This window comes from Lithobates pipiens, unplaced genomic scaffold, assembly GCF_037356315.1.
Source record: "Lithobates pipiens isolate NorthernLeopardFrog02 unplaced genomic scaffold, aLitPip1_a1.2 Scaffold_22, whole genome shotgun sequence".
Classification (NCBI taxonomy): Eukaryota; Metazoa; Chordata; class Amphibia; order Anura; family Ranidae; genus Lithobates; species Lithobates pipiens.
In genome coordinates this window covers 29,142,077-29,164,626 of record NW_027507784.1, presented here as the reverse complement: position 1 = coordinate 29,164,626, position 22,550 = coordinate 29,142,077, and the positions used below count along the sequence as shown (strand labels likewise).

Genomic DNA, 22,550 nt, shown 5'->3' with positions numbered 1-22,550 from the left:
AAAAAAGAAGAAGGCAGAAGGGCAGAAAGGCAGAAGGGCAGGAGGGGCCTACAGGAAGGCAGAAGGGCAGGAGGGGCCTACAGGAAGACAGAGGGTAGTACAGAACATTCACAATTATGGCTTTCTAAAAATAAAGAATGAAAATTTGTAGGGTGTAAATACATTCACACGGCAGAGAGGTGTCACTCGCATTATAAAAGTGGAACCCCATGTAATTTTTTCCTCCTATTTTTTGTGCCCCGCCCTCTCCCTTCCACGTTTAACCACTTTAGCCCCAGAAGAATTTACCCCCTTCCTGACCAGAGCACTTTTTGCGATTCGGCACTGCGTCGCTTTAACTGACAACTGCGCGGTCGTGCGACGTGGCTCCCAAAACAAAATTGACGTCCTTTTTTCCCCACAAGTAGAGCTTTCTTTTAGGGGTATTAGGCCACTTGTTACTGTTGATATAACAAAATAACTATGAAATGTCATGTATGTCTAAAGGCATTTTCCTAGATTCCGTCCTGCAACAGTTTGCAACAGACATTCGAGGGAAAAGCAAGGTCTGGTTAATTTATGAGTGGCCCTCAAAAACATAAGAGGGAGGTCGGGAAAGGGACGGGGGTTTAAAGCGGAGTTCCAGCCACAGAATTTTATGTTTTCTTCTTCAGGCATCCCATCATAATAAATTAATAACCCAAATAAAAAAAAGTTCATATATGTTTGGTAGTGGATTTGAATTGTATCTTTTTTATTTTTTTATAATTACTATTTCAAAAATCCTCTTCTGACTGTTGCCATGATGACTGTGGGCATGTGAAGCCAAAATCGCAACCTCTTCCTGGATTAGCGATGCAGAGATGCATGCTGGGTAACCAGCATGCACCTCTCTATCTCACTCATGTGCGATGCTCCGGGAGCCGTAGTGCCGATTGTTTATCAAGTTGCCATAACAGCGGGCGGCGGAGGAAGGTCCCACCCTGTTATGGTGTAGTGTCACAGTTTGATGCCTATCACAGGATGGTGCGGAAGTGACGTTGTTGCGTACTGCGCATGCGCGATGCGCTCCAAACGCTCGCGCCGTGCGTTCCAACATAGTTTCGGCAATACAGTTCAGCGAAACCATCACATAATGTTACGGAAGTGAAGTTACACACAACACAAACACTGGGCCGTTCGTTACAACACTAATACTTCCCTTGTTACCTAGTAGGTTTTGCATTGCTGGGACTTGTAGTGCCTATCCTGAGCTACATGCTTCAATGTTCAGTGTCCTCATCCCTATCCCCATGCTTCAATGTTCAGTGTCCATCCTTATCCCCGTGCTTCAATGTTCAGTGTCCTCATCCTTATCCCCGAGCTTCAATGTTCAGTGTCCATCCTTATCCCCGTGCTTCAATGTTCAGTGTCCTCATCCTTATCCCCGAGCTTCAATGTTCAGTGTCCTCATCCCTATCCCCCTGCTTCAATGTTCAGTGTCCTCATCCTTATCCCTGTGCTTCAATGTTCAGTGTCCTCATCCCTATCCCCATGCTTCAATGTTCAGTGTCCTCATCCCTATCCCCATGCTTCAATGTTCAGTGTCCATCCTTATCCCCGTGCTTCAATGTTCAGTGTCCTCATCCTTATCCCCGAGCTTCAATGTTCAGTGTCCATCCTTATCCCCGTGCTTCAATGTTCAGTGTCCTCATCCTTATCCCCGAGCTTCAATGTTCAGTGTCCTCATCCCTATCCCCCTGCTTCAATGTTCAGTGTCCTCATCCTTATCCCCGAGCTTCAATGTTCAGTGTCCTCATCCCTATCCCCCTGCTTCAATGTTCAGTGTCCTCATCCTTATCCCTGTGCTTCAATGTTCAGTGTCCTCATCCCTATCCCCATGCTTCAATGTTCAGTGTCCTCATCCCTATCCCCGAGCTTCAATGTTCAGTGTCCTCATCCCTATCCCCGAGCTTCAATGTTCAGTGTCCTCATCCTTATCCCCGAGCTTCAATGTTCAGTGTCCTCATCCCTATCCCCCTGCTTCAATGTTCAGTGTCCTCATCCTTATCCCCGAGCTTCAATGTTCAGTGTCCTCATCCCTATCCCCCTGCTTCAATGTTCAGTGTCCTCATCCCTATCCCCGAGCTTCAATGTTCAGTGTCCATCCTTATCCCTGTGCTTCAATGTTCAGTGTCCTCATCCCTATCCGCAAGCTTCAATGTTCAGTGTCCTCATCCTTATCCCCATGCTTCGATGTTCAGTGTCCTCATCGAAGCAGGGGGATAAGGATGAGGACACTGAACATTGAAGCTCGCGGATAGGGATGAGGACACTGAACATTGAAGCAGGGGGATAGGGATGAGGACACTGAACATTGAAGCTCGGGGATAAGGATGAGGACCCTGAACATTGAAGCAGGGGGATAAGGATGAGGACACTGAACATTGAAGCTCGCGGATAGGGATGAGGACACTGAACATTGAAGCAGGGGGATAGGGATGAGGACACTGAACATTGAAGCTCAGGGATAAGGATGAGGACACTGAACATTGAAGCACAGGGATAAGGATGAGGACACTGAACATTTAAAGCTTGCGGATAGGGATGAGGACACTGAACATTGAAGCACAGGGATAAGGATGAGGACACTGAACATTGAAGCTTGCGGATCGGGATGAGGACACTGAACATTGAAGCATGGGGATAGGGATGAGGACACTGAACATTGAAGCACAGGGATAAGGATGAGGACACTGAACATTGAAGCACAGGGATAAGGATGAGGACACTGAACATTGAAGCTTGCGGATCGGGATGAGGACACTGAACATTGAAGCATGGGGATAGGGATGAGGACACTGAACATTGAAGCACAGGGATAAGGATGAGGACACTGAACATTGAAGCTCACGGATAGGGATGAGGACACTGAACATTGAAGCACGGGGATAAGGATGGACACTGAACATTGAAGCTCGGGGATAAGGATGAGGACACTGAACATTGAAGCACGGGGATAAGGATGGACACTGAACATTGAAGCATGGGGATAGGGATGAGGACACTGAACATTGAAGCATGTAGCTCAGGATAGGCACTACAAGTCCCAGCAATGCAAAACCTACTAGGTAACAAGGGAAGTATTAGTGTTGTAACGAACGGCCCAGTGTTTGTGTTGTGTGTAACTTCACTTCCGTAACATTATGTGATGGTTTCGCTGAACTGTATTGCCGAAACTATGTTGGAACGCACGGCGCAAGTGTTTGGAACGCATCGCGCATGCGCAGTACGCAACAACGTGGCCATGTTTGTGTTGTGTGTAACTTCACTTCCGTAACATTATGTGATGGTTTCGCTGAACTGTATTGCCGAAACTATGTTGGAACGCACGGCGCGAGCGTTTGGAGCGCATCGCGCATGCGCAGTACGCAACAACGTCACTTCCGCACCATCCTGTGATAGGCATCAAACTGTGACACTACAATGGCAACATAGATAGATCCGCCTTAAATCACGTAATTTCCTGTTGGGAAACACTTTTTTGCACACAATCCTGCCCACTGACTGCTGGGAAATGACGACTCGTATTTTCTTGGAACAGAGGCGAGGGAGGAAGTGATGCGGAGTGCCGCAAACCAACAAGTGGCAGATTAGGAGCCACTACATAGCAACAGGGCATTTCTGGTGAGTGAAAAAATAAGAATAAAATCCCCCCCCCCCCCCCCCCCCCCCCAAATGTTTAATACTATGAAAGGACTGCCAATATGTAAAAATATTTTTCAGGGTTGAACACCGCTTTAAGGCCGGGGAAGCAGACACATTACCTCTACACCACTTCAGGTCACAGGAAGGAAGCCGCAAGGAGATCTATCCATCTGCCGGGAGAGAGGGGACACTGGTTAATTTTGGCACAGTGATGAGAGACGAGAGACACGTGGAGAAGACAGAAAGGCGAAGACACGGGAGACAGGGCTACAGGAAAATGGATGCCGAGGAGACAATATTATTCAAACGCATATGTCAAACACACAAAACAAGAACGGACCTAACATAAAAGCTTAACAATGGATGTAGTAGGACCTCATACAAAAGGACTGTGATGGCCCATATATACTCCCTCAGCACTACCATCGCAGCCTGGTTTTGCCACGCTGTGTACTACCAGGAACAATAGGAGGCCTAACTCGGACCTCTGGCCTTCCCTTACTGTCTTACTCCGATTTCACTGCACCTTATGAGCTTCCCACAATATGCACTAGAACCTGCAGATAAGAGCCCACTTCATTCCCTAGCTAGAGGACATCCAGCATCATCTAGATCAGTGGTCATCAATCCCGTCCTCAAGGCCCACTAACAGGTCAGGTTTTATGTATTCCCTTGGGGGGAGATGCAGAATAGAATACTGCAATCACTGAGCAGCAAATAATATCACCTGCGATTTCAGTTATCTTGCAAACCTGGCCTGTTAGTGGCCCTGAGGACAGGTTTGATGACCACTGATCTAGATCTTTCCTCCCCAGCCTGACTGTCCCTGGCCTACCCCTTGCATTTCTTTCAATCACGGAGGCTCAGTATCACATGTGAGTGTTACCTAGGGCACCCTGCATACAAATACAGCCCATCCAGGAACACCCATTCATCCAGACTGACACCCACACATCAAGGCATCAACTCCTCCCACTGTGGGACTGAGGGTGTTTCGTCACGTATAACGACCCATCACATTGCACTGCGCATGAGCGACGCTGCCATATGTGTTCCAACACTGTGGTGATCTGCGAATTTTGTGCCCACACCCGAGTCCAGGTTTAAGCCCCACCATCCAAGTGGACAGAGAGATAGATTATAATAATGCCGAACGAAGCAAGGCCGTGCCCGTGAGGGGCCCTGTGTTGGAACGCTTATGGAGGCTTTGCGCATTCGCACTCCAGCGGGTAGCAAAATGTGATGGGTAGCCGAATGTGATGTGACAAGGGCTCGACTGGAAAACTGAGGCAGGGTGCGGAGAGATATTCAGGAAAGCCATGTACGGCCCCCCTGCCAGCCCCTCCCACCAGTCAGAATCTGCCTGTATTACATAGAGAAGCACAGAGACCCAGTGGTTACATGGATTAGTCTAAATACTTTTCGGATCAATGTGATAAAGAAGAATGTCACCTATTGAATTCTTATTCTACAATTTACAACCATTTTATAATTAGTTAATGATTATTTCAAGGGAATTAGATGAGGTCCTCAACTAATAGGAAGGAAGGAAGGAAGGGGGGGGGGGAGGAGGGAGATAGAGAGAGATAGAGAGAGATAGAGAGAGATAGAGAGAGATAGAGAGAGATAGAGAGAGATAGAGAGAGATAGAGAGAGATAGAGAGAGATAGAGAGAGATAGAGAGAGATAGAGAGAGATAGAGAGAGATAGAGAGAGATAGAGAGAGATAGAGAGAGATAGAGAGAGATAGAGAGAGATAGAGAGAGATAGAGAGAGATAGAGAGAGATAGAGAGAGATAGAGAGAGATAGAGAGAGATAGAGAGAGATAGAGAGAGATAGAGAGAGATAGAGAGAGATAGAGAGAGATAGAGAGAGATAGAGAGAGATAGAGAGAGATAGAGAGAGATAGAGAGAGATAGAGAGAGATAGAGAGAGATAGAGAGAGATAGAGAGAGATAGAGAGAGATAGAGAGAGATAGAGAGAGATAGAGAGAGATAGAGAGAGATAGAGAGAGATAGAGAGAGATAGAGAGAGATAGAGAGAGATAGAGAGATAGAGAGAGATATAGAGATAGAGATAGAGATAGAGATAGAGATAGAGATAGAGATAGAGAGAGAGAGAGAGAGAGAGAAAAGAAAAAAAAAAAAAAAAAAAAAAAAAAAAAGGGAGAAGAAGGAGCAAGAAAGAAAGAAAAAAGGGAGAAGAAGGAGCAAGAAAGAAAGAAAAAAGGGAGAAGAAGGAGCAAGAAAGAAAGAAAAAAGGGAGAAGAAGGAGCAAGAAAGAAAGAAAAAAGGGAGAAGAAGGAGCAAGAAAGAAAGAAAAAAGGGAGAAGAAGGAGCAAGAAAGAAAGAAAAAAGGGAGAAGAAGGAGCAAGAAAGAAAGAAAAAAGGGAGAAGAAGGAGCAAGAAAGAAAGAAAAAAGGGAGAAGAAGGAGCAAGAAAGAAAGAAAAAAGGGAGAAGAAGGAGCAAGAAAGAAAGAAAAAAGGGAGAAGAAGGAGCAAGAAAGAAAGAAAAAAGGGAGAAGAAGGAGAAAGAAAGAAAGAAAAAAAGGGAGAAGAACGAGAAAGAAAGAAAGAAAGAAAGAAAGAAAGAAAGAAAGAAAGAAAGAAAAAAGGGAGAAGAAGGAGAAAGAAAGAAAGAAAGAAAGAAAGAAAGAAAAAAGGGAGAAGAAGGAGAAAGAAAGAAAGAAAGAAAGAAAGAAAAAAGGGAGAAGAAGGAGAAAGAAAGAAAGAAAAAAGGGAGAAGAAGGAGAAAGAAAGAAAAAAGGGAGAAGAAGGAGAAAGAAAGAAAGAAAGGAGAAGAAGGAGAAAGAAAGAAAGAAAGAAAGAAAGAAAGAAAAAAGGGAGAAGAAGGAGCAAGAAAGAAAGAAAGAAAGGAAAAAAGGGAGAAGAAGGAGCAAGAAAGAAAGAAAGAAAGAAAAAAGGGAGAAGAAGGAGCAAGAAAGAAAGAAAGAAAAAAGGGAGAAGAAGGAGCAAGAAAGAAAGAAAGAAAAAAGGGAGAAGAAGGAGCAAGAAAGAAAGAAAGAAAAAAGGGAGAAGAAGGAGCAAGAAAGAAAGAAAGAAAAAAGGGAGAAGAAGGAGCAAGAAAGAAAAAAAGGGAGAAGAAGGAGCAAGAAAGAAAGAAAGAAAGAAAGAAAGAAAGAAAGAAAGAAAGAAAGAAAGAAAGAAAGAAAGAAAGAAAGAAAAAAAGGGAGAAGAAAGAGAAAGAAGGGAGAAGAAAGAGAAAGAAGGGAGAAGAAAGAGAAAGAAGGGAGAAGAAAGAAGAAGGAAGGGGGGGGGGTCAATGTGATAAAACGAATGTCGCCTATTAAATTCTTATTCCACAATTTACAACTATTTTATGATTAATGATGATATCAAGACAATGTCCTCAACTAATCTAAATAAAAAAAAAAAAAAAAAAAAAAAAAAAGGAGGAGAAAGAAGAAGGGGGGGGGGGAGAAGAAGAAAGAAGGGGGGTAGGAGAAAGAGAAAGAAAGGAGGGGGGAGAGAAGAAAGAAGGGGTGGAAGGGTAGGAGAAGATGAGAAGAGTGGGGAGAGAAAGGAGGACGATCGGTCTCGTAGTACATAAGGCTAGGTGAAAACAGTGCACTAAGAAAACAAAGTAAAATAGCAGGCAGTACATGTTGTGTACAATACTGAACATGCAGACAAAAAAAAATTCTTCCCCTGAATTTCCACTGAAATGAAGCCAAATGTTACAATACCAGCCACAACACGAACCGGGTTTTACTTTCAGTAACTTTCTTTCTGTCCTTTGGGTCTCGCACACAACTATTTCTTAGAACGCTGACAACTATTTTTACCCCCAAGGGTCCTCGACTCCTCCCTGAGCAAAGTATGCCACTGACAAGGATCTACGATGGGATTACAAAACTGCAAAGACAAAGAGGGCAAATGTGTAGTGAAATTTCCCGAGCAGTCATGATCTGACCCTGGCCCCCGCCGTGTCTACCTCTGTCCCAGTTTCAGTGAACACTCTCACGTTCAGCAGGGCTGCAGCATAAACTCAATGGCAGCAATAAAGCAACATAAAAATAAATGACCTCGAAAAGTGTGTCCGGGCCGGGACACCCATCCTCTGCCATCTGCTTCTTCTGGGACAGGCAGCTCAAGGTTACAGATGCCACGGCAAACGGAAAACCAATCTGACAGGTTTGTGCCCTGGCAGGAGAGGCCCGTGCTTGTTCTGGCTCAGGGAGACACAGATAACGAGCTCCAGGAAAACACTCCGCCGTGCAGCAATATTGCACAATGCCAGCTGTTTAACCCCATCATTACTAGGACATTTTTCAGGGGGTTGTAATAGTTTGACAGAAGTCCTCCGTTATGCAACACTGTACACAAATGTTATATCTTGATACAGAGCGACTACTGATTGGAGGACTTTTCTCCTAAACGCTTGCGCTGAGATAAGGTCCAGTCTCGAATGCTTCTTGAAAGTCGAGTAGCTTGACCATGTTGCTGCTTGACAAATTTACTCTGGTTTCGCTCCACCCAAAAAGCTGATAGCGCCCATGTGGAGTGAGGCATGGGGGAAAAAAAAAAAATGACATACTTTTTAAAATCTTGTAACCTTCCACAAGAGCTTGTTTAATCCACCTTGCGATTGCGCCTTTCGTAGCTTGGAACCCCAATTTTGTTCCCAAATGCAAAAAAAAAAAAAAATAGGAGCATTGGATTCCAACAATTCCAGATACTGTAAGACACAGGCTCTCACGTCCAGTTGGTGGAATTCTGTTTCTTTTGGATTGGCTGGGGACCCACAGAAAGAAGGCAAAACCATTTCCCGAGTCCTTTGGAATTTTTACACCACTTAAGGCAAAAACTCCAGGCAATACCAGGGTCTTCAAAAATTTGTAGGGAAGGCTTCTTAATGTGGTTGTAAACCCTTACAAACCACTTGGACCTACAGGTAAGCCTAGATTAAGACTTACCTGTAGGTCCAAGAAATATCTCCCAAACCTATATGGTTTAGGAAATATTTGCCAAAACACAGGCACTGCTGTCTACGGTGCACCGTCAATGGCGATATGCCGCGAGTGGTGTCTCCCGTGCCCATGCGCGGGAGTGACGTCATCGCGGCTTCGTCGAATGACAGCGCCAGAGCAGCGAGACCCACCGAGAAGATGGAGGCTCCGTACACAAGGGGACAGCAGTGACTTCGCTGGCTCCTGTGTCAGGTAAGTGACACATAATGGACTACTATGCAATGCACAGTAGTCCATTATGCTTTACCTTTGCAGGGAATCAAAGAGGAAGTAACACCAATCAGGGTTTACTTCCTCTTTAATGGAAAGTGTCTGCAGCTCGCTAATGCGTCTGGCTGTGGAGATGGCCATTAAAAAGACAGTTTTGCGTGCGACTCATTTTAAGGACAGCTCTTCCTTCTTGTAAAAGCTCCAAGACATCTGGAATATCTCCAGACACCTTCTTGGTGTCTAGCCATGAACAGAAAACTTTCCAAAATTGAACATAAAATTGCTTGGGTTACTTTCTCTCTACTGGAAAGAATTGTATTTACCATCCTGTCCGAGAGCCCCTTAGACCTCAGGAGGCTTTACTCAGACACCACACTGACAATTTCAGGCTCTGTATTTTTGGCAAAAAGACTTGACCCTGGGACAGCAGATCCTCGCTCTCGGGCAGCATGAGGGGAGGCTTTCCTGACAGGCGCAGCAGTGTGGAAAACCAAGGACTCTTCGGCTAATAAGGGACCACCAGGATCATGGTGGTGCGCTCCTGAACAAAATTCCTCAGGACCAGGGGAATACATTTGAATAGGGAGGTAGGTGTAGCATAGGAGAAAAGCCCACTTCTGGGACAAGGCATCTATCCCCTTGGCCCCTACTTATCTTTCCACTGGAACCGTGGCATTTGATTTGTTGGCAAACAAGTCCACCTCTGGAAGTCCCCATTTCTCTGCCACTAGCTGGAAGACTTCCCTGTTTAGGGACCATTCTGACTCGTACACTTGGTGTCTGCTAAGAAAGTCTGCCAAATGATTGTCCACGCTCCCTTTAGACGGACTGTGGATATTGACCTAAGGTTCCTCTTGACCCAAGAAAAGATGGCCCTCACCAGTCTGATTAAGGACAGACACTGTGTTCCCCCTGGTTTGTTTAAATAAGAGACTGCTACCACACTGTCCGAGAGGACTTGTACGCGGTGACTTTTCAGCTCTTTGGCGAATGCCCTCAGCACTTCCCAGATTGCTTGCTCCAGTTGACCGATCTTTGGGACTGTTTTCTCCCAGGGCCCTTGGGCTACTCTTGACCCCCAGTGGGTCCCCCAGGCACTGGTGTCTGTCAGGGCCGGATTAACATAGGGGCTATTGGAGCTGCAGCTCCAGGCCCCTTTCTCAAGATAGGCCCATTTGCCCAAAAAAAAAAAAAAAAAAAAAAGAAGATCGACTTCGAGGATTGTAGCTCGGCGATCAGGAGTCACAGAGACCCCATATTTGGGGGGTAGGTAGCTAAAGACCCACTCCAGCACTGGTTAAAATATAGGGCTTCCATCATCTATGGTTCCGGAGATACGGGGCTCCTTGCACAGCCTGTCAGAAGCTACATACAGAGCGGCCAGTTTAAATACAAGCTGGAACACTCTGCAGCAGACTGAGAGGATGACCTCACAGAGCTTATAATAATTATTTGTATATTACTTATGATAATTAACCCCTTGCCACCCAGGCCCATTCTGAGACTTCTCTCCTACATGTAAAAATCATCTTTTTTTTTATGCTAGAAAATTACTCAGAACCCTCAAACATTATATATTGTTTTAGCCGACACCCTATGGAATAAAATGGTGGTCTTTGCAACTTTTTATCTTACACGATATTTGCGCAGCAATTTTTCAAACTTTTTTTTGGAAAGAAACTGTTTCATTCATAAAAAAAAAAAAAAAAAACACTAAAGTTAGCACGATTTTGCTTTACATTTTTTTACAGTTTACATGTTTAGAGTTTACAGAGGAGGTCTAGTGCTATAATTATTGCTCTCGCTCTAACGATCGTGGCGTATGTAACCTTTGTGTATCTGGCTCTGATACTAACCAGTGCCTACCCAGGGACTGACTAGTATCTCCCCCAGCCTGTCCCCACACACCCTCTCACCTGCTGACCTGTGAATGGGGCAATCACTCCCGCAGTGTTATTGTGTTCTGCCAGTGAATACAATGATTAGTGTTGCTAACTATAGCTGGCAGCACTGATTGTTTTGGGGAAAACCTGACAGGCTGGTTGTACTCAAGTCGGTTAATAGGTTGACTTGTGTAAAACCAGCTAGCCCATACATAGATCGACTATGGCTGGTCTCTGCTTAATTGGTGTAATTTCAATCCATGTCTGGCCCGCTTAACCACTACGCAGTCCCTAAACATCCTTCCACAAACCTTTACATTTTTCCTTCCCAGATTACTTCATCCTCCTCTCCTATACATAGTGCCCACTGTCATACTCTCCACACTTCTCTCCTATACATAGTACTCACTGTCATACTCTCTACACTTCTCTCCTATACATAGTGCCCACTGTCATACTCTCTACACTTCTCTCCTATACATAGTGCCCGCTGTCATACACTCCACACTTCTCTCCTGTACATACTGCTCACTGTCATACCCGCCACACTTCTCTCCTATACATAACGCCCACTGTCATATCCTACACACTCCTCCTCTCTTGTACATAGTGCCCGCTGTCATACATTTCTCTCCTATACATAGTGCCCACTGTCATACTGCCAACACTCCTCTCCTTTGCATAGTGCCCACCGTCATACCCTCCACACTCCTCTCCTGTACATACTACTCACTGTCATACCCTCCATACTCCTCTCCTATACATAGTGCCCACTGTCATACTCTCCACACTCCTCTCCTGTACATACTACTCACTGTCATACCCTCCACACTCCTCTCCTATACATAGTGCCCACTGTCATACCTCCAACACTTCTCTCCTATACATAGCGCTGACTGTCATACTCTCCACACTCCTCTCCTGTACATACTACTCACTGTCATACCCTCCATACTCCTCTCCTATACAATGTGCCCACTGTCATACCCTCCACACTCCTCTCCTGTACATACTACTCACTATCATACCCTCCATACTCCTCTCCTATACATAGTGCCCACGTCATACCCTCCCTCCACACTCTTCTCCTGTAATTACTGCTTACTGTCCTACTCTCCACACTTCTCTCCTATACATAGTGCCTACTGTCATGCCCTCCACACTCCTGTACATATTGTTCACTGTCATACCCTCCACACTCATCTCTTATACATAGTGCCCAATGTCATACCATCTACACTCCTCTGCTGTGCATACTGCCCACTGTCATACCCTTCACACTCCTCTCCTGTACATAGTGCCCACTGTTAGACCCTCCACATTCCTCTCCCTCACCTGCACATACTTCCCACTTTTATACCATCCATACTCCTCCCCTATGCCTCTTACCCACAAAAACTGTTCTTTAAAATTATACTGAATATCCTCAATGTTACCAGCTCTAGAATGGGCACTTTTGTCAGTTCAACTAAAGGAAATCTCACAGTCCTCATATTTGTTCTGCCCCATTATTAGTACTTATTTCATTTTGTAATTACTATTGTGATGTATAGAGGAACACGGGGGATGTCAGCTACTCTAAATATAGCACTTGTAAAAAAAAAAAGCGTCCCTGAAAATATTTTTGAAATGTTGACAACTATGCACTTAAGCACTGCCCAAGGGCCACAGGGTCAGTAGGGGGCCCCATGAGAGGCTCCTGTGATATTAAAGCGGTAGTAAACTTTTATAACATGACTACTTTTTAGAGGCCCCTTCGGAAGGTTATGCCATAATGTACAAGTATGCCCAGCATATTAGCACATTACGGTACACTTAAATTGTCAGACTGAGCCCTCCAGTGCTGTGCTGTGATCAGTCCGGCAGGGCCCCGGGCACTTCCATCTTCACCCGGTCTTCCTTCTGGGTTCTGTGCCTTCGGTCACTTGCCTTGGCCAGGCTGCGTTGATGTCATTCCCACACATCCTCATGTGCATCTGCTTTCTCCCATCCCCCCTTTCTCTCTCATCCTCCCTCTCTTACCCCTCACACCTCTTTCATACCCTTTCTCTGTCTCTTTTATTCTATCTCTCTCTCTCATCCTCCCTCTCTCTCTTTAATTTTATTTGTTATCACAAAAAATAGTTAGCATTTTTATTTATTTATTGTTTGTAAAAGGCCCCACCAAAATCCTCAGCACCAGGCCCATGATGTTCTTAATCTGGCCCTGGTGTCTGTGGTGATATAGAAGGACACCGGTAGAGACCATAGTAGATCCTGCACGAGGTACTCTTCGTTCCTCCACCACCACGGAGACCAAGCTGTTCTGAAAAAAGGCTGCTGTCGCCTTTACCTTTTCTACTTTCTCGGCCTGTGAGATAGATCTCCTGCGTCACTGAGTTCACCAAGACCCCCAAGTACTGTAAGGCCTGTGTTAATGTTCGGTTAGATTTCTCCCTGTTTGTTTATCAACCACCCCAGCTTTTCCAGAAAGGAAACGGCCACCCACAGATCTTGTAATTGGAGCGCAGAGGGTGCAAAAAATAAAAGATTGTCTAAGTATGGGATGACAGAATCCTTTAAGTCTGGGGGGGGGGGGGGGGGGGGGGGGGGGGGGTCAGTGCCTCCACCAGGACATTTGTAAAAATCTTGGGGGATGAGGACAGGCCAAATGGCAGGGCTTTGAATTGTAAATGTCGGACTTTCTTTCCCCACTTGATTGGGGCTGCCGTCTGAAGATCTGAGGATCCCTGGGAGGCACGATTATGAACATCCTTGAGGGCGGAGCGCCCTTAAACTGGATTCAATAGCCTTCCCTGATTATCCGCAGTATAAATGCATTTGGGGTAGTCTTTTCCCACTGTGGGAGGAACTGCCCCAATCTCCCTCCCATGGGAACTAAATCACGGGAATTTGGTGGTTTTCTTAGGAGAAGAAAAACAGGACACATGTCTGCTTCCCCCTTCCCTGCCGTTTTAGAGGTTGATCTTTTAGGGGTCTGCCCCTGTGACAGCCCTTGTCTTTGGGGGTGCAAAAAATAAAACAAAAAAACATGCTTCCCTGGGGCATTCTTATTTTTAATAGGAAAAGCCTTCTTCTTGTCGGCAGTACAGTCTAGACCTTTTTCTAGATCTTGTCCAAACAAGAGGTCTCCTTGAAATGGCATGTCACACAGCCTAACTTTTGAGGCCGGTGTTCTGCCTAATAGAGTCCGGCCATCAATATGTGTCCGCTCCGTACTGCGCATGCGCAGTACGGAGCAGACGAAGCTTCGGAAAAAGTCCGAAGCTGAACGGCGCCTGCGCCGTGAGTGGAGGTGGTAGCCCCACCATCCAAGCGGACATAGGGTTGAGAATTTTAGAGGGCCCCTCGCGGGCGAGCTTCGCTCGCCACGCTTCGGGCTCGGCCTCGCTGCGCTCGGCTCTTTTTTATTCTAACTCTATGTCCACTTGGATAGTGGGGATAGAACCTGGACTCACGGCGCAGGCGCCGTTTATCCTCTGCAATTTTCGGAATCTCTGTTCCTGTGTACTGCGCATGCGCAGTACGCAGGGGACAGCATCTGATGGAGGACCCTATTTGACAAGACACCGGTTCTCCCAACCAGGATTTTAACCATAAAACCCTGCAAGAGGAATTTACTAGGGCAGCGGTCTTTGCCGATAGCTTGACTGACACGTCTGCCATAAAACCTGCTGCCTTGTGCAGCATGGGTAAGGAATCTAGAATTTCCTTCCTGGAGGTCCCACTTTCTAAATGGCCTTGTAACTGGTCCAGCCAGACCTCCAAATTATGAGCTACTATTGTTGTAGCCATTTCTGGTTTTAAAATTTGTCATGGCTACTTCCCATGACCTTTTCAGCAGTACCTCCATCCTCTTGTCCATGGGTTCCCTAAGGACACCCATGTCCTCAAAATGCGAGGTCCATTCATTTGGCGCACTGGGAGAAAGCTGTGTCCATTTTGTTCCATATACAGGCAGAATCCTCACTGAGGGGGAATCTCTTCTTCATGCTTTTAGGAAAAAATAGAAAAACCCTGTTTTGGTCTTCTTTCAGGGCCCGATACAGCTGGTCATGTAGGGACAAGGAGGCCTGCTCTTCTTTAATATCTAGCGTCTCGTAGATCACCCTAAGGGCCGGTTCACACAGGGGGCGATGCGAGGCGACACGACTTGCCTCGCCCTGACAAGTCGCCCCCGTTCTGTACAATGGAACCGTTCTGATAGGAGCGACTCGAGTCGCTCCGACTCAAAAAAGGTTCCTGTACTACTTCTGGGCGACCTCAGGGCAACTTGCATTGACTTCTATACAGAAGTCATTTGCAAGTCGCCGCTGAGGTCGCGGCGAGGCAAGTCGGTGTCGCCTCGCATCACCCCCTGTGTGAACCGGCCCTTAATAAAAGGCATCCACCTCCTTGGCTCGGGGTATCTTTGGATGATGCTATCTCACTTAGCTCATCCAAAGGGATCCGATTCTTAACCCCCCACCCGATTAATCATCCTCCTCTGGGGCTGAACCGGGGGGGGCGGGTAACTACGGCTGGTTGTTTTGGAGTTTCAAGGTTCGACAGCATTGACTTTATAGCCTTCATTTCTTTCTTAACACCAGAAATCAAAATTCATTGCATGCCCCCCGTTGCCTCCTTGTAAACCAATTTATCAATACAGGGTTTACAAAGAGGTTTGTTCCACCCTTCTTTGAATTGGTTCGTACATAACGGTCAACTCTTCTTTTCCCCTGACCTCTCTGGTTCTTTGGGCTGAGCCTGAGACAAGCGAAGGGAAGGGAGGCAAAAAGAAAAAACAAACACAAGCTGCTGTCAGATACTTTAGCCAACCAGTGGGTGTACCTTCACCAACACCTATGTGCACCCCCACCAGCCGCTGACAGGATTCACATGACTTTCGCCTGGATCCCATCTCATTAAAGGGGGGGGGGGGGGTGGAAAAAAAATGGCCCCTAGCAATGAGTCTACCCCAAGCCCTGTAAGCCAAAGGCACCCCAGTGTCCACCTACCTGAGCTTGGCTGGCACCACTGCCACCTGGTTCTGTTAGATCCATGCTGTCCTCCTGGAGCCTCGTGCGGTTGGTGGATCAGAATCATCCAGTGGCCGTGGCTGAGATTTCTTTTTTTTTTTTTTTTTTTTTTAATAAACTGCCATGGATCCAGCGCCCACGCTTGCCGCACGAACGGAAGTGATGTGCTGGAAGTCACCGCTCTCCTGCATTCCACAGCTTGGAACTCATGCCTACGCCCGCCCCTCGCTGGACTCACGCTGCGATACCACAGTATCAGCAGACCGCTGTGAGCCTTATGCGGGTAGCGCCAGCCCTCCCCAGGATTATCCATGGAGGAGGACACCGTCATCAGCGTTCCGCAGCCTGACCGTGGGGAACTGGATGCCTGCCATCCCTGCTTAGAGGTACCTGCAGACCTCCTTCCCCCCTCCTCAGGCACCCCTGCCTAGGTTCAGGGGAAGAAGAGCTCCCATTCAGCCTCCTCCTCCAGTGGAGGAAACACAAAGACTGGGGAAGAGGGACAGAAGTCGCCCTTTATGGATTTCAATTTTGTGTTTACTGCCTCCGGAGGTGGAGCCCATCTCTCTAGCGCTGTCCTGGACAGACAACTAGAGAAATATAGCTTAGTGTAGAGTCACCTATAGCAGTCCCCTCTCTTAGGCAAACCTAGCCTACTGTTATGTGGCTGCCCCTAGGAATGCTATGTTCACTGGTCAGGAAGTACAGGAGGCTGAAGGAAGAGCTAAAAAGGCCCTGTGGTTCCCGGAGTGCAGTTGTCGACAGGGGATGGCTGGGACTGGCGTCTCCCAGGAACATAGTCAGTTGGACGTGCAGATGGGTCAGTTCAGGCCTCAGACAGAGACATGTTCAGCAAACCAGCAAAAGGATTGGTCCAGGCAACAGGCAGAAACGTGGTCAATAATCAGGCCAGGGTCAGTGCAGGCGGCAGACAGAAGGAACACGGCACTGGTGTGCCAGCAATCAGGAACACCGTTGTTGGCTGCACTGGTCTGGTGAAACGGACTGTGGCGACAATCAGGGATATCACCGCAGGCTTACACTGGTGTGGCGGTGATCACGGACAAAATGATAGGTGTGGCGTAAGTGGGGGGCGGGGTGATTTAGGACACTGACTGGCAGAGCTGGTCTGGTGACAATGTACTGCTGTGGTGGTGATCAGAGACAATGGCAGGTGGCACTGACATACACTGATATCAGAGCAGACAGCCACTGTACATGGTCACCGCCATACCAGTATGATGTCACCACAGACACACTGCACTTCCTATGGAGAGAATTTTATATATAAAAACCAACACTGCACATCACCAGAAGAACACCATACCCACTGTGAATGAAGATGGTGAAAGCTTCATGCTTTGAGGCCATTTTTCTTCAGCTGGAACAGGAGCCTTAGTCAAGGTAGAGGAAATTTATGAACAGTTCCAAATACCTTGCCCATGGTGCACAAGACTAGCCTAGCTCTGAGGTAGGGGGTGCCCCCCCCCCCCCCGAAACACGTTAGCTGTACCCCGCGTTCCATGCCTGTCTATGCACAGTGTTTATGGCTTGTCCGTTGCATTTTGTGGAGTAGCCACTTTTATACAATGTTTTATTATTAAATTATCTCTGGTAATGCACTAAGTATGCGCGCCTTCCATTTATGTTTTTCTTGTAGTTCCAAATACCAGTCAATATTGGAACAAAACTTTCAGGCTTCTGCTAGAAAGCTGAACATGAAGAGGAACTTCACCTTTCAGCATGACAACGATCCAAAGCATCCAAAATCAAAGGAATGGCTTCACCAGACGAAGATTAAAGTTTAGGAATGGCCCAGCCAGAGCCCAGACCTGAATCCTATTGAAAATCTGTGGGGTCATCTGAAGAGGGCTGTGTGCAAGAGATGCCCTCGCACGAGTTTTTGCAAAGAAGAGTGGGCAAATATTGCCAAGTCAAGATGTGCCATGCTGATAGACTCGTACCCAAAAAGACTGAGCGCTGTAATAAAATCAAAGGGTGCTTCAACAAACTATCAGTGTAAGGGTGTGCCCACTTATGCAACCATATTTTATTTTTACTTCCCTCCACCTAAAAGATTTCAGTTTGTTGTGCAACTGAGTTTTACAGTTTATTGGTCACATTAAAAAGGTGGAAAAAGTTCTGAAATGATTTATCCTCATCTCGTTTTTTTAGATCACAGAAACCTGACATTTTAACAGGGGTGTGTAGACTTTTTGTACATATAAAAAAGGAAACGGTAATGGAGACACATTTTTATAGGCCATCAGTTGAGACAGAACCAGCGGATATTAATTTGCACTGACAAGGGGCAGGATTGCTGTCTAATTACTGATAGATTTCAGCTGGTGTCTTTGGCTTTTTGCACCTCCCTTTCTTCATGTGTTCAATACTTTTTCCTGTGTCATTCCATTTTATTACATATAAAACTTAAAGGAGCTGTAAAGGCAGAAGGTTTTTTATCTTAATGCAGTCTATGCATTAAGATAAAAAAAAAAAAAAAAACACCTGTGTGTAGCAACCTCGCCCTTCCCCTAATTACGTACCCGAGCCCCTTCTCTCTCCAGCGATGTCCACGATCCCCTCAGCCATCTAATACACTCCTGATTGGCTGAGACAGAGCAGTGGCATCATTGGCTCCCGCGGCTGTCATTCAGCCAGCCAATCAAGGGAGAGGGGGCGGGGCCAGGTCGGGGCTCCGTGTCTGAATGGATACACGGAACTCTGACTCGGCTTGGGTGCACCCCTGTAGCAAGCTGCTGGCTGAGGGGCACTCAAAGGAGCGAGGGGTTAGAAGCAGCAAAGAGGGACCTGAGAAGAGGAGGATCAGGGCTGCACAGAGGAGATAAGCATAACAATTTTTTTTTTTTTTTAACAAGCCTTTACAATCACTTGTTTTGGTGTCTTTGTATGTATGAATTGCATGTGTTGTTACCGACTTGGTGAAAATTCTATGTCAATAGCACCTTTAGAAATAGATTTACATTTACAGTTTTCAAAGGCTGTTTAAGGGCGGGTTAACACTATACTGCACGACAGTAGTACGACTTTCACCCTACTTTGCTCTGCGACCTCAGTCTTACATTGGTCCTACATCCATTCGACTTTGATGAACAGGATACTACTTTGATCCGATTTTTCAGATAGTACGACTTGTCTTTTGATCAAAACTAACACACAATGAGAGGGGCTACAGCAGGGGGGCAGGAAATAACACAATGTCAGATGCCAAAGTCGGATGGTTAGGACAAGCATCTGACTTTGATCCTACTTCAATGATAGTCAATGGGCTGAAGTCGGACCAAAGTCGTGCAGGGAGAATTTTCAAAGTCGGACCAGTTAAGACGGCTCCCATAGGGAAACATTGATTTTCACACGTCATGCGACATGAGCTCCCAATGACGGAGTGTTTGTCGTACTGGTGTGAACCCGGCCTTAATGACAACCTTTGTTTTCTACTTGATATAGGATAGCTGTGATTGGTCACAGTGATCACATAGAACCGGGGCGGAGCACAGCCAGTAGAACTGCACGATTCTGGCTAAAATGAGAATCACGATTTTTTCGCTCAGCAGACAGATCACGATTCTTGCGGCATAGCATCTTTCACATTAAAACAAAACAAACAAAAAAAAAATGGCGCTAACTTTACTGTTTCGTTCTTTTTATTTATTGAAGTGTATTTTTTCCCAAAAAATTGCATTTGAAAGGCCGCTGGGCAAATACAGTGTGACATAAAATATTGCAGAAATTCCCTAGGGTCTCTGATTATATATATATATAGATAGATTTTAACTTAAAGAGGAGGGCCGTTTAAAAAAATAAAAAAAAATAAGCCAACTTGCCTGTCCAGGGCGCCCGCGATGTCGGCCGCCCGAGGCCGACCCTCGGCTCTCGGGTCCCGGCGCCGCCATTCTTTCTAAGGGAAACATGCAGTGGAGCCTTGCGGCTTCACTGCCCGTTTCCTACTGCGCATGCGCGACCCATTACCCAGAAGACAATGTGACGAGGAGAGAAGAGAGAAGATCTCCGCAGAGGAGGAAGAGGCAGATTTGGATAATGTGCCTAGCAACAGGCATTTCTGGTAAGTAGAAAAAAAAAAAAAAAATATGTCTTTTTTTTTTCTAATTTTTAATGTATTTTTTTTTTTCAGGGCGGCCCTCCACTTTAAGAAAGAAGTGTCAGAAAAAGATTTAGACTTTAAGTGGTTAAACTTCCTGCATTTCCACATGGTTGAAAGCTTGGCAGACTGCCCAGATTATTTGTTTACACAAGAAGTTCTATCCCTTTGCTCCAAGTAGTGTTAGTTACAATGTTTCAAGTTCTAAACTTGGCAGATTGCCCAGGATGCCTTCTTTTGACAGCTGAGAGGAGATAATCTCTCCACTTGTTTATATTAAAGAATTGCCTACTCTCAGCGAAGAGATTGTGGGGGGGGGGGGGGGGGGTGAATCGAGATTGCGTTTTAACGATTAATCGTGCAGCTCTAACAGCCAGTGAGTGATTGGATCGGTGATCACAGAATCACACTTCTGTGTGCCCCCAGGGGTAATCTCGAGGTGAAATCCTGGGAGGACACATGGGCACATCCTCCCAGAATGACACTTGTCCTGCCCGGCTGTAAGTGGCCGGGTGGGAAGTGGTTAAAGAAATTTGTTATCGCTGTAAAAACATTGCAAGGCAGTTCCTTCAGGCACAGATGTGCACCATAGATGAAGCTTGCATATGGAGAGGCACACACATAGGCTGCATTGTAGCAGACCAGCCCAAAGTTGTAAATCTGCATTTGGCTCTGGCACTGTTGGCGGTCCCTGAGGAATGTAGAGTGTGTAGTCATCTTTTGGTACCAACTGTTATGCCGCGTACACACGATCAAATTGTCCGGCGAACTTAGTCCGCCGGACCGCATTTCACCGGACAATCCAATCGTGTGTGGGCTTCAGTGGACTTTTTCAGCGTAAAGTCCGGCGGACTTAGAAAGTAGTTTTGCAGCCCAATCTTTACGCCGGACTTGGGTTTCAGCGGACAATACGTTCGTCAGTATGCTAGTGTAAGAATGACGCATGCTCAGAAGCGAGTACGAAAAGGAAGCTATTGAACTTCCTTTTTCTAGTTCTGTCATATGTGCTGTACGTCATCACGCTAGCAATCGCCAGACTTTGTGTGTGGTCAAGTCCGTTCGGTAGAAAGTCCGCCGGACTATCCGCCGGATTGTTTGCCGGACAATTCGATCGTGTGTATACGGCATTAGGGTCATAGATTGGTTCCTTCAGCCTACTAGAGCGAAAGGTTTGCTTTAACCTGTCCTTTTCTAAAAAAGCACTTGTACTAAGCCAAGGAAGAAGGAACCACAGCTGACATTGGATTAAAAGAATGAAGGTGTCATGAAATCCCGATTGCTGTATTGGGCACCAATTTTCTCCAATTCGGGACTGAGCCTCTATTCTATCCAACAGAGTCTCAGTGTCCAGCAGGTGTATCCTGGACCATGCTGGCTGGCATGGGTGCTTGGGATCACAAGACTGGCATCTATAGAGATTCCTATATGCATATTTCACTGGACCATGTGCCTAGAACTTTAACAATCAGTGTCAATTTGTTCTGTACCCGGTGATTCGGGTATGGAGACAGGCTCTCTTGCATGGCACACAGGCTCTCTTGCATGGCACACAGGCTCTCTTGCATGGCACACAGGCTCTCTTGCATGGCACACAGGCTCTCTTGCATGGCACACAGGCTCTCTTGCATGGCACACAGGCTCAGGCGAATGGTAAAATCTGGAGCCCAGAAAGAACACTAAAGCAAGGAGTTGAGAAAGTGGAAAGATCTAAAATAAAATCTTTGCAGGACTCACCCCTGTGCTGTGAAACCCCATACGACAACGCCGTCCGATCCTCAGGATCCTCCAGATCTGTGCAAAAGAGAGCGGGAGTTAGACGCAGAGCCAAAATACACAGGAGGCCAAACAGAGGCGGCGATCCCTACACCCCATACCTGGAAACTGTGTGAATGATTTACAGACAGATGTGGCGGGGCGATGAGCACATGTCACACCCCCCCGTACAGTAGCGGAGAGAAAACGTCTACCATTTGCGGTATATGAACATACTGACCCGGTATGAACTCTGTGGGAGGGGGAGAGACCACAAGGCATTAACTGTATGTGAGGACGCACAGCCCTAGGAAAGACACAATGCACACCACGCACTGCACACCACCCTGCCTGCAACGTCACCAGGTCTAATGGAAAAAAAAAATAGCTGACACACATGGCATCTAATGGAGACTTTGTTATTGTAAAGTATGTGTTCACTGACACCTTAGAACTTATGATTTGTCATCTGTCCATGTACACATTTCATACATGCTTAAAGGAATACTCCACTGTTGCTTAAAACACAGGTGGTAGAGGGCAAAGCGAGGGGGGGAGGAGAAGAAGCGGGCAAAGCGAGAGGGGGAGGAGAAGAAGCGGGCAAAGCGAGAGGGGGAGGAGAAGAGGGGGGGGAAGCGAGGGGGGGGGGGAAGGGCAAAGCGAGAGGTGGGGGGGGGGGGGGGAAAGGGCAAAGCGAGAGGTGGGGGGGGGGGAAAAAGGGCAAAGCGAGAGGTGGGGGGGGGGGGGAAAGGGCAAAGCGAGAGGTGGGGGGGGAAAAAGGGCAAAGCGAGAGGTGGGGGGGGGGAAAAGGGCAAAGCGAGAGGTGGGGGGGGGGAAAAGGGCAAAGCGAGAGGTGGGGGGGGGGAAAAAGGGCAAAGCGAGAGGTGGGGGGGGGGAAAAGGGCAAAGC

At 46.7% G+C, this 22,550-nt stretch overlaps 1 protein-coding gene across 5 annotated transcripts in view; it reads right to left on the bottom strand.

Moving 5' to 3' along the window:
• BCKDK (branched chain keto acid dehydrogenase kinase) overlaps positions 1 to 22,550 on the bottom strand; it is a gene marked incomplete at its 3' end in the record, with an annotated part of 45,018 nt that overhangs the window by 11,292 nt on the left and 11,176 nt on the right. Inside the window, 3 exon segments of one of the 5 annotated variants that reach the window (XM_077447217.1) lie at positions 3,786 to 3,836; positions 21,624 to 21,680; positions 21,883 to 21,910. 5 annotated transcript variants of the gene reach the window in all.